This window comes from Urocitellus parryii, chromosome 7 (genome assembly GCF_045843805.1).
Source record: "Urocitellus parryii isolate mUroPar1 chromosome 7, mUroPar1.hap1, whole genome shotgun sequence".
In the NCBI taxonomy this organism is placed as follows: domain Eukaryota; kingdom Metazoa; phylum Chordata; class Mammalia; order Rodentia; family Sciuridae; genus Urocitellus; species Urocitellus parryii.
Genome location: NC_135537.1, coordinates 141,539,507 through 141,552,589, shown reverse-complemented (window position 1 = coordinate 141,552,589; position 13,083 = coordinate 141,539,507). Strand labels below are relative to the sequence as shown.

Below are 13,083 nucleotides of genomic sequence, written 5' to 3'. Positions count from 1 at the left end.
ACTATGTCCGGCGTCAGCTCCAGCCTTTGCTTGTCTGGAAGTCTCTGCTGGTCGTCCTCGTTGGGCTCACCTTGAAGGTCAAGGAAGGAAAATGCTATCTGTCCCCTCTGCCACTCAGCCAACTTGTTTGTTAGCTGGAAGCTGGAGCACAGGGGACACCTCCTAGGATGCTGCCCCTCACACATTTCTGCCACCTGGGTAGTCCAGTGCCTCCTTCAGGGCTCCTGGAGAGCAATATGTGGGCAAGAAGCAAATACATTCTCCCTAGCCATGCCCATGGGCCGTCGGCTCTCAGGCACCTACAAAGGTTCAGGCTTACTCAAGACACACCAGCCACATGCCTTATACTCAGAGGAATCTGTACCACACCAGAGAGCCTGACTTCATTCCTGAGGCCGCTGAGAGCTAAGGGCTTTGGTTACCAAAGCTCAAAGAATCCCCCCAGAACCCCATTCTGATTCCCACATGCTCCACAGGCCTGGCCCCCTCCGGTCATGTTCTTTCCTAGAATCCCCCTGTATTTATTCTCCTGTCTTCCTCCAACAGCCCAGCAAGGAGGAGGAGATAGAGAACTCCTCCTGTTGCCTGTGGACCCCCCCCACCCAGGGTGCTTGCTACTAACTAGCAGCACCCTTCCTGCCAGGCTCCACCTATCCTCAGAACATTCTCTGTCTGGCCACCCCCAGGGTGACGCACAGGAGGGGCAATGTCCATTCCGGGACCAAACTGAGCCCAAATTCCAACACAAAGTGTTTGGAAAAGCCCTTGCCCTTGGAAACTTGAATGAATCTTCTCCCAGTCCCGGATGCGGGAAGGGCCCCCTCCAGGTCACCACAATCCCCCTCTTTCTCTAGAAAGAAATTCACGTAGTTTAGGTCCCAGCTTCCAACTGTCTCAGGCAGCCTGAGTGTTCAGGGAAGGGAAGCCTGGTCCAGACTGGTGAGGGAACACCCATGCACCCCTCGCTTTGATCGCCTGGCAGACCCAGACACCCGAAAAGCACAAAGGATATCCCTGGAGCTAGGGGATAGGGTCCAGGTGCCTGCCAGGCCCCATCAAGTGGGATCCTCAGCCTACCCTGACAAGAACATCCAAATGGTGGCCTCACTCTCATATGAGGCACGAGCAGATGCCTCGATGGCCTGCCATTGTCCCCTGTCCTGGAACAGTAAAGCAAGTGCCTTGTGATCTCGCTACTGAGCCTTCATTTCTGGGTTCCCCCACCCTGAGCAGAAGGACCAGGTCACACTGAACATAGATGGCCTGAGCCTATGGTGTCATTCCCATCCTACCCACAACTGTGAAGTTTCCAAATCCAAAGGGTGAGGTATCTAGAAGGACTTCCTGGCCCGACTGGGGAGGCTGAGGTACAGGCAGGAAGGGTCCCTGCCCAGGAGAACTTCCGAAGACACAGAAGGATGAGACGGAGCTGCCCACAGGAAGGGAGAGGAGAGGAGGTCTCCCTCCCGAGACCTTCCTCCTCCATCGCTGCACCCTCCTCCCCACAGAAGAGGTCACTGCCCAGAAAAGGTTGTGTCCTCCTGTCCTCATTTGTCCTCAGCTGAGAGAAATGCAAAGTCTGTCTGGGGCTCTAGGCTCCAAAGGTGACAAGAATAGAGCATATCCTGGTGCTGCGTGCACTGCTGGCCCTGGAAGGTGGTCTCTGAGGGGACCGGGGAGTCACTCAGTCCCACTCCAGATTCACCCCCCCCCAGGTGCCACCTCCTGGTAGGCTAGTGTCACCAAAGGGCAGCCTGAGAGGCACCCTCAAGAGGGATGAGGCAGAGACAGGAGCCTAAGGCACACAGATGAACCTTAAGTCTTAGAGCAACCACAGGTAGGGCCTCTGCTTAGAAAGTACTTCTGGGGTCCAAACATGGGGATCACTAATACCTACCTAACTCTGTGAAAGATCCCATTACAGAACCACACCCATGAGTGCCCTCCCTCTGAAGCTCTAAGCCAGGGTCCAGGGCTGGGGCCAGGGTGGGGTAGGGTGTGGGAGAAGGCATGGCCAGCCGGCGCACCCAAGACCTGCCTGCCCTAGCCTGGTCCGGGCTGTCTAGGAAGAAGGAGAAGGCTCTCTGCCAAGCCCCCAGGGGATATGGCACCCAGCTCTGGCCAACTCTGACCTGTGTGTCGACACCCCGGCCCCCAAGGATAGGCTGTTTCCTGAGAAAACTTGACTGGGGCCACCTTCTCGCCTTAGACCCTATATCCCAGCAGACATGAGGAGCAGAGGATATCCACCGGGTGCCCTTGGTCAGACCTGTCCTATGAGCATTCAGCACACCTTGACTCAAGGAAGACAGGAGGCTGATAGGACTTTGGATATAGTTTTTGTTGTTGTTGTTTATTTGTAACCAGACTAGATCTCAGACTTGGAAAACACTGGCTTCAGCATCACCCTGAAATGAGCCTGCACTCCTGCTCATAGGCTGCCCTCTGCTGGCCAACCCGCGCCAGGTGTTTAACTACTGTAGGGTAACAATGAGTGGGAATAGAAAGCAATCTGCAAGTCCCCTACTATGTGGGGGAATTAACTATTTTCTTAAAGGATTCTAGGAGGGTTCCAAAACTGATTATAATTCATACATCCACAAACTTGGAGATTAAAAATAAATCTTCATCTCCACACATCTCTACCTGCAGGGTTTTTTTTGTTGTTTTGGGGGTACTAGGGATTGAACTCAGGGGCACTCAACCACTGAGCCACATCCCCAGCCTTATTTTGTGTTTTATTTAGAGACAGTGTCTCACTGAGTTGCTTAGCAACTGGCCCATTGCTGAGGCTGGCTTTGAACTCGTGATCCTCCTGCCTCAGCCTCCCCAAGACACTGGGATTACAGGCGTGTGTCACAGCACCAGGCTGCAATTTTTTTAAAAAAATATTTTATTTTTAGTTGTAAGTGGACACAATACATTTATTTATTTATTTATTTATTTATTTATTTTGTGGTGCTGAAGATCAAACCCAGCATCTCACACGTGCTAGGCAAGCGCTCTACCACTGAGCTACAACCCCAGCCCCTCTACCTGTAATTTACTATTTCCCTTGATTATGACCATCAGCAATAAATCACAGTGGCTTCAGCAATACCTGTGACTTTGTCACTAGAATTCACAGGTATTGATCTGGGCACACACCTGTAATCCCAGAATCTCTAAAACCTGAGGAAAGAGGATCACAAGCCCAAGATCAACCTCAGCAACTTAATGAGATCTGACTGGAAAGAAAGAAATAAAAATAAAAGGACTAAAGTGTAGCACCCCTGGGTTCAATCCTCAGTACCATGGGGGAAAAAATAACACAGGTATTGGAGGCTGGGCTATAGCTCAGTGGTAGAGCACTTGCTTCACATGCATAAAGAACTGGGTTCGATCCTCAGCACCACATAAAAATAAATAAAATAAAGGTATTGTGTCCATCAACAACTAAAAAAATACTTTAAAAATAACACAGATATTGGACTGAGGATGGAGCTCAGTAGTAGAGGCTTGCCTAGCATGTGCAAGGTCCTGAGTTTGATCCTGGCCAGCACAATGAAAAAAAAAATTACAAATATCTTAATAGTATATAGTAGGCATGGAAGAATACATACACATGTATATATGGATTTTAATATATAAAATGTTTAAGATTCTAACATGCTTTATGTTCTTACAAACCTCATATTGTTTGTAGGCTTTAGCAGATTGACAACAAAGGAGTCCATAGCACATAAGAAAGTATAGCAAGGGGCTAGGGTTGTGGCTCAGTGGTTGAGCACTCGTCTAGGTCATGCGAAGCCCTGGGTTCGATCCTCAGCACCACATAAAAATAAATAAATAAATAAATAAATGTATTTATTTATAAATGTATGTATAATAAATAAATGTATTGTGTCCAACTACTTATAAAAAATAAATACTAAAAAAAAAAGAAAGTATAGCAGGGCTGGGGTTGTGGCTCAGAGGTAGAGCGCTCGCCTAGCATGCGTGAGGCACTGGGTTCAATGCTCAGCACCACCCAAAAATAAAATAAAGATATTGTGTCCACCTACAACTAAAAAAAAAAAAAAAAGTAAAATACACTTGCCTTAGCTGCTGGTTAGAGGGGAAGTGGACCCTGAGCCCTAGGTGGAGGGTGCTGAGTTACCATCTAGGGGTGCTGTCTCCGTTCTGAAAAGAATTAAAGAACAGGACTCAGAGACAGCAAGCAAGAAGTAGGTTTATTGCAAAAGCAACAGAGATACAGAGATAGACTTCTTCAAAAAGAAGGAGCCCCAGAGCTGGGAAACCAATGGGCAAGTTTTGGGCTGTCCTTTTTATGGTCTCTGGAATTTCCTCCTGTCTTTTTCTCCTCCCCTGAGCACACGCTCCACACTATTATTGACAGGTGCCCCCTCTGTCCATGCGTCTGTTTTAGTTTTTCCATTGGATCCCCTGCTTGGGAGAATGAATACAGATGTGTCTGTCTGATTGTGTCCCCCACTTGTATCCACAAGCGCTTTTGTTAAGCAGGAAATTGACCTCATCAGAAGACCCTCTCCCTGCTTCTTTGTTCTAGCCCTGGCCTGGACCTCCTCACTCATCATCCTGTCCTGGCTGCCTAAGGCCTTCTACATCTCCCTCAAGAGGACTTGGATGGCAGCTCTTTACCAACTGGAAAGAAGCAGCTCAGTGTTCTAACACCTGTGTTGGCAATCCCAATGTGCACTCTGCAGGCCAGCCCAGGAGGGCATGAGCAGTGGGGTTCCACGTAGCATTTGGACTTTCCTGTTCTACTCAGTGGCAGGATGGATCTTCATGATGCTTCTAGAGTCAAAGTAAAAAAGAATGCCCCACTTTAGAAAGAGAATAGGGAAAGTCTGGCTCAACCAAAGGAATGACTGCCCCTTCAAGGTCAACAGCACATTAGCTTCAGTATCAGGACCAGCCGCACCTCCACTCTGTCTTCTTCCTCCTTCTATCACCTAGGGATCCTCTAGATTCCTAGGGAAAGTGTCATTGCCAGCAAGACCAGTTACAGAAGCATGAAGATTTCAAAGGAGCAGGGGGCCAGAGTTTTTCCTAAGGTGGAACCTTGTATCGGGAGCCCCCTTCTGTTTGAATGTGGAAGTGCAGCAGACGCCATCTGGAATCTCAGTCGGGTCCACTTAGCAACTCTGATGAGGACTATTTATTATCTGGGTGGTAGGGGAGGGTCCTCTTTCTGATACCAGCAGAGGTCTCTCCTACTCCTTGCTATAGATTCTTTACAGACTTGTAGCCCTATAAACCTATAAATTACAACAATCTGTAACCCTATAAATTACAACAATGACAAGATAAATGTTTCCTTCTCTAAAATAATTCTTGTCAGGTCTTTTGTTCACAGGAGCAAAAAAGCTGGCTAAAACAATAATCCCTCATCCAATCAGCCATGAGTCCTGGGAATTTCACCTCTTGAAAAAATCTCAACTTGGGGCTAAGGTTGTGGCTCAACGGTAGAGAGCTTGCCTAGCACGTGTGGGGCCCTGGGTTGATCCTCAGCACCACATAAAAATAAATAAATAAGGGGGCTGGGATTGTAGCTCAGTGGTAGAGCGCTTGCCTAGCATGTGTGAGGCACTGGGTTCGATCCTCAGCACTACATAAAAATAAACAAATAAAATAAAGATATTGTGCCCATCTACAACTAAAAAAATATTTTAAAAAATAAATAAATAAGGATATTTTGTCCAACTAAAAAATAAATATTAAAAAAAATTTAAATATAAATAAATAAATAAACAGAATAAAGTTATTTCTTCATCCACAACTAAAAAAAAAAAATTTAAAAAACCTCAACTTCATCTATTTCCCTCCACCTCTGCAGACACTGACCTAATCCAGGTTCCTTTCATCCCTCACCCCAATCCCTGCAACACCTTCTTCACTCCTCCCCACCGCCCACCCCTCCACCTCCAGTCTGGTAAATCATGCATCCAAACAACCAGAATTCAAATCCTGCCCTGCCACTTAGCCACTGTGCAACCTTGGCTGGGGAAGCTAACCTCTCTGCACCAACATTTTCTGTAAAATGAGCATAATAATAGTGCCTTCTTCAGAAATGATTGTGAGCATTTTATGAGCACACATAAACCCAGCATGAAGTCAGACACTTAATAAAACTTACTATCATTAGACTTCTTTCCAATTCACCCCTCACTCAGGAGCCAGGGATAATCCGACCATATGATTTCTGCTCAGTCCTCCTCAGGGGCCCCTCACCTTCTTCAGAAGAAGCCCCCTATTCCTGAGCAGGCTGGTGGCTTTGGAAAGTGTAAGCCCTCTGTCACTGCAACAAAATACCTGATGAAAAATTATTTATTTGGGCTCATAGTTCAGAAGTTTCAGTCCATGGCTGCTTGGTCCTCTCACTTTGGGCCTTGAGTGAGGCAAAACATCACGGCAGGAAGAATGTAGTGGAGCAAAGTTGCTAACTAACTTCATGGTGGCCTGGAGTCCTTTCTTATTATGAAAATGGAAAATCTCCTGGAGGCCATAAAGTGAGACAGTCACTGTGGATTACGCCCAGCCATCACTGGGCCATTTCTTTCTCTGACCTCACAAGAAGCCACTGAGGCGGGATTACAAACACCAGCTGTACAAGGCCCTAACTATGGCTGGTTTTTTGTCCATAAGTTCAGGGAGCTCTTGGTGCTAACCTGTGGGACTCACAGAGAGTTAACTCATTTGGTAGTTTGGTGGTTCTGGTTTGGGTTTTTTTTTATTTTGTTTTGTTTTGTTTTGGAACCAGGGATTGAACTCAGGGGCTTGACCCCTGAGCCACGTTCCCAGCCCTATTTTGTATTTTATTTAGAGACAGGGTCTCACTGAAGTGCTTAGCGCCTCACTTTTGCTGAGGCTGGCTTTGATCCTCCTGTCTCAGTAACCCAAGCTGCTGGGATTACAGGCACACACTACTGTGCCTGGTTTGGTTTTGGTTTTTTGATTGGCTTTTTGATTTGGGAGTTTTTTTGTTTGGTTGGTTGGTTTTTTTAATTTTTTTTTCAGGATTTTTGTTGTTATTTGTTTGTTTCTTTGTTTTTGTTTCTATCTAGCATCCTTAGTTGGTGTTGCTGCTTTAGGACATACAGTGAGAATATAGTAAGAATAGAATAGCCAGGTTATGAGAGTGTAGTGGGGCCTCTCAACCAGCTCCTCCTTTAGGAGTACACTCACATGCCACTATTGAATTCTTTTTTTTTTTTTTGTAACAGAGATTGAACTCAGGGGCACTCAACCACTGAGCCACATCTCCAGCCTTATTTTGTATTTTATTTAGAAACAGGGTCTCACTGAGTTGTTTAGCACCTTCCTATGCTGCTGAAGTTGACTTTGAACTCACAATCTTCCTGCCTCCTGATCCTCCCGCCTCCCAAGTTGCTGGGATTAAAACAAACATGTACCACTGCATCTGGCTCCACTATTGGATTTTGAGGAACATTCAGCAGAGCAGTGAAACTGGCCTGACTTGTCATCACAGGGCCAAAGGAGACAGTGATAGCCCTGCCATAGGTAGAGTGGAGCATGGCCCACATTGTATCTGAAGTGGATATCATGAAGACCATGGAACACTCAAATGGGATCAGGTGTTTTGCATTGTTGAAGCCTTGATAATGTCAGTGTTGTGGCAGAGTATGTGAGGGGAAGCTGCTGTGCCACCTCCCAGACACCACTGGCACACAGGTGGAGGAGGCCAGAGAGTGTTCTGGAGATCACATGCACTATGCACAACTGCCATGAGAAGGGCATCCCGCACAGAGACCTGAAGCCAGAGGACATCCTGGTGGATGCAGGAGGCAACATCAAACTCTGCAACTTCGTCCTGGCGTGCAGGTTCACTGTCCAACAAACTCTACCTCTGGGAAGAATAGGACAGTCTTACAATGGACTCTAGAACCTCTGATGTACAGGGTGTCCTCCTGTACTTCATGCTCATGGGGTGCCTCCCATTTAACGGAATCATCGCTATGCAGATGAGGGAGCAAGTCCTGCACCCAAGGTATGGCATTTCCTCTCACCTGTCCACCAAAGAGGGAAGTCTCATCACTCAAATCCTGACTGTGTACCCCATACAGAGACTCACAGGAGATGAGGTCACCCTTCTCTGAGCCCTATGGGTGAGGAATATTCCTCAAATCATTCTAGCAAGCCACTGGACCTCTCGATATGAGGGTCATATCTGACATGGGTTACAGCCCATGTGTTACCGGGCTATCCTTGGTCACCAGAAAGCTTGATGAGACAATGGCTACATATCTGATGCTCCAGCTCCAGACAACCCAGAGGACAGATTGCATTGTCCAATTAAGTGTGTGCATCCAGAGGCTGGGCCTTGCCCATCTCCCTCCAACTTCACTTTCCACCCAAAGAAGAGCACCAGGGAGCCTTTCCTTTGCTCCTTCCCCTTCTTATCCCATGAGCATCAGCTGTCTGAGAAGGACAGTCCTTCAGGGCTGAAGGGCAGCAGAAGAGCCAGTCAGCCTACCATTCCTGCAGCCTACAAGCAAGGGAGGACCCTTACCCCCAGCATAGCTTCCCAGCATACCCTTGCAGCCCCTGGATGAGCAGCAGTGGGTGAGAGGCAGAGAACAGGAAGTCTACCCAGGATACATCATCAGAAGAAGGCTCCTCCACCAAGACCCCCATAATGGGACCACAGCCCCTCCCCCTAACACAGCAAGGGCAGTGAATAGGAAGATGGCCACCTGTATTCTCCAAATACGTTGCTATGTGCCAGCCCAAACGACAGGCCCTGGACTCAGAAACAAAGAGGCTCAATGAAATTGAACAGCTGAGTTACCCGCAAAACCAAGGAGGTGAGGCAGCCCAGCCTTTTATTTTTTCCATAAGCTTTTATTGATGTCATTTGCAATTGGCACATCATAACTGTATGCATTTGTGGGGTACAATGATGTTTAGAGAAATCTATTCACATGATGAACTCATGCTTATTAACATATCCGTCTCCTCAGGAAGATGGGTCACAAGGTATCTCATTTATGTGGAACAGCTGCCATAGGGAGCTGTGGAGCTGTGCGAGTGTGGCTTTCTCATGAATTCCAGTCGTGAGACCATCTGGAACCACCTAAAGACAAGGGGGCTCTACCTCCTCACCTGGAAGAGACATTGAGACTGTTTTTCCTTGGGACACTTCCCCTGCCCTGCTCTTCTCTGTCCTTTCCTCCATGTTTCTGGGATCACAGAGATGGTTCTTAATAAATCTGTTTCTCATAAATCTTATAGAGAATTTATGCTCCAAAAATGTTCATAGATATTTCACTGTTTTGCATCCTCCTTGCAGAGTTGGAACTGGGCACACGTCAGTGTGAGCAGCAGGTAGTAATGTAGGACCGGGAGCTCATCCAAAACCTAAAGAGAAAAGTGACTTCAGAGATCTACCAACATCCCCCAACAGCAACAAATGATTCAAAGTGCTTCTGAAGGGACAAGATTATGAGCTTTGGTGGGGTGGACAGGGGAAAGAAATACAGACCCTTCGTGTATTCTGACACTGCTGTTACCTGGTTACCGTTTTCAGAAGGGAACTATTGACAGACAGTGCTGTCAGTCTGGTTCATTCTGCGGAGAAATCCCTGTAGCATAAGGAAGTCCTCTGAAGCAGACTTTGTTGGGAGCCAGGGAAATGGCAGGGTGCCTTTCCCAGAGCTGCTGCTCAGTTCCTGATTGTATCGTGCAAGAAACTCAGTCTTCCCTCTGGTGATGTTTTCTCCTTCTAGAGCACTGGCATGAGACAGTCCCTCTGAGAGGCCTGACCCAGGTCAGGGCCCTTCAGCCAACCTGAGATTCCAAGGGGTGCTGAGCAGCAAACCAGCTATCCTAGGAATCAGAGGGAGGATGTATGGCAAGAGAGAGCAGCCTGGAAGAGTGGAGCGTGGCAGGAAGGCATATTGCAGGCTCCCAGGTACAGGTGTTTCCATTGTGGGCAGTGAATGTGTGGTTTGAGAAACCCATCAGGGAATTTCCTTCCGGTTCCTAAGGAGCCTAAGGAAAGCCAGGCCTTGACTGGCAGGGCCAGCGGCTGCCTCTTCTCTCCCTCAAACTCAATTGCGCAGGAAAGGCTGTGAGTTTTGTTCTCAAGAGCAGGGAATCTGCTGGAGGATCCAGCAGGGACTGAGGGCCTCAATCATCATTCCACAATGTGCATCTGACTGGGTCTGCACCGTGGGCTCCTGGTGGCAGAGTGGAAGCAGAAAGCCCCAGAGTCATCCCTGAGAGAGGAGACCTGAAGCAGGAGGAGAGAGAGGTTGAGGAGGGGGCAGAGAGGGAGGCAGAGGAGGAGAGGGAGGGATGCAGGGGAAGTGAAAGGAGAGGAAGCCCAGAACAGCAGCTGGAAGGCAGCTTCTGCAGGATTGGCAGAGGGTGTGGCTGCCTCAGGAAAGAGGGAGGAAAGAATTGAAAACACTGGGTTTTTGAAGGAGGCGGGCAGGGGACAGCTCACAATTTGCTGATCAGGAGAGGACGGAAGAGGCAGCTGAAACAGTGAAAAGCATGAGGGACTGGGGACCCAGGGAGCCAGTGAGGCCTCAACAGAAAGCATCAGCATTTCCCTGTGGGATCCAAACTCCTTCCAACCTGTTCTATGAGATTGACTATAAGATCTACCTGATTTTCTTTATTCTTTTTAATATGGGGCAATTGAAAATAAATACTGGGGCTGTGGCTGTAGCTCCAAGGTAGAGAGCCTGGCTAGCACATGTGAAGCACTGGGTTCGATCCTCGGCACGGCATAAAAAATAAATAAATAAAAAGATATTGTATCCATCTACAACTAAAAACTTTAAAAGAGAAAAGAAAATGAATGCTGCAGGAAACACTTGGTACATAAATCTTTGCCAGCAACTCTGATTTGCTTCATAATATCCCAGAGGCAAAGTTACTGGATAAAGGCTATGTACATTTGACAGCTCCTTAATATCTGTTTTTAAAAAAAATATTTTTTTTAGATGTAGTTGAACACGATACCTTTATTTTATTTAATTATTTTTATGTGGTGCTGAGGATCGAACCCAGGGCTTCGGGCATGCTAAGCAAACCCTTTACCACTGAGCCACAACCCCAGCCCACTTTTTTTTTTCTTTCTTTCTTTCCCCTCTATGTGGGATGACTGATCTGAGCCTGCGAGGAGCAAGCTGGCCCCAGACTTCCCCGAATCCACAATTCTTTTCCTCCATTTCTTACATGTCCAAAGGCAGGGAACCAAAGACACGCCTTTGTAGGAGGGTTCCTTAATATCTATTGCAAACTGATGTAATGCCACAGAGAAGTAGTACCATATATATTTATCCAAGAGCAGCGTGGAAGAGCATTGGTCTCCGTGCATTCTTGCCCCTGAGATATCAGACTTGACCTGAATCCTTGTCAGTGGATACGCAAGAAGTATTACTTAATGCCCAAATTAGACGTAATGTCCACAGGGGTTGCATTAGTGGAGAACAGATTTGGAGAATCCTTTTGATGGGTTTCGATATGATTTTCCTGTCTCATGGATGCATTCTTTCCCACAACATTACCTTGGGGGTGGATACAGGTGTGGATGCCTCCAGTCCTGTACCTGTGCAGACTCTCCTGTGGTGTGGAATCTCCCCCTCACCCTCCTCCTGCCCCCATTCTGAACTTTATTTGTGTTCCTCCAGGTTTCTGATCTGTCACTTCCTCCACCCAGGGAACATCAGGGCTGGAGATGGAGTTTCACCAGGCATCTGCCAGGAAATCTAATTCATGATACCCTCTGGCCTGTGATTTTCAGCCAAAATGATGAATTGCTCAATGCAATTTATCTGACTGCCAAACTCCCACACAATGTGAACTCTGGTAAAGAGTGGGTAGGAGTGGGAAGGAATGTCACAGGGGTATGATGGGGACATCCTCCTGTCTCCCAGTAGCACTCCCAATATCATCCTCCCTTAGAGCACTGTGTTTGCATTCTGTCTCTGTGATATATACTTTAGAGAGCTTATAAGGAGGACAGGTTTATCTTGGCTCAGTTTCAGCGTTTTCAGTCCATGATTGGATGGCCCTTGATATTTTGTGCCTGTGGCAGCATAGCACATCCTAGAGGGAGCATTGGTAGAGTAAGCTGCTCACCTCCTGGACACCAGGAAACAGACAGGAAGTGGTGGGCATTCCATACCCCCCTTCCACGCCCCCAGTGACCTCGCTTCTTTCCACTAGGCCCATCTCCTAAATGTTCTACCTCTCAATAGCACCACAGCTGAAGCTGCCTTTTTAACATTTGAGATCCAAATGACAACAAACATCCACCACTTGACCTGCTCTTTCCTGAGGTCCTGTCTTTTCTCTTGGCACTTTCCTTGGCTTGCACAAACCATACCTTCTGGCAACTTCCTGAGAGAGGAAGAACACAAGGGAGGTAAATCACGGGCCTTTGTACATAGGAGAATGCCTTTAATTTCATATTAACATCAGACTGACAATTGGGTTGATTTTAGATGTCCTGTTCAAAATCATTTCTCAGAAAATATTTTTTACAGTATCGATGGCCTTGGCCATTTCTATTTGAGCTCCCAGTGTTGCTCATGAAAATATGAAACCACTGTGGCTTCTTTTTTTTTTAAAAAAAGAGAGAGGTGAGAGAGAGAGAGAGAGAGAATTTTTAATATTTATTTTTTAGTTTTTGGCGGACACAACATCTTTGTTTGTATGTGGTGCTGAGGATCAAACCCGGGCCGCACGCATGCCAGGCGAGCGCGCTACCGCTTGAGCCACATCCCCAGCCCTAATTCATTCATGTAACCAATGTTTTCCCTTGGAAGCTTGTGTTATCTTCTCTTTGTCTCCAAGGTTCTAAATTTCAAAATGATTTTCCTCATTTTGAGTCTGTTTTGATTCTTTGCATTGAATTTTGGACAGATCTCTTTAATCCAGAAATTTCTTTTTCTCTAAAAATTTCCCCCAATTATTCCATTGACAATTTCCTCCATCATGTTCTTTTTGGGAATTCTTTTATTCACTCATTGGACTAGTCCTTAAAACCTCTGCTCCACAGCTGGGTATGATGGTGACACCTGTCATCCCAACAATACAGGAGGA

General features: G+C 47.0%; 1 non-coding gene across 1 annotated transcript; it reads right to left on the bottom strand.

Moving 5' to 3' along the window:
• Positions 1 to 11,124: 11,124 nt before the first annotated feature.
• On the bottom strand, positions 11,125 to 11,254 carry LOC113182906 (small nucleolar RNA SNORA38). The gene has a single exon (XR_003300806.1). It is a non-coding gene; the product is annotated as a small nucleolar RNA SNORA38 (small nucleolar RNA).
• Positions 11,255 to 13,083: the final 1,829 nt, after the last annotated feature.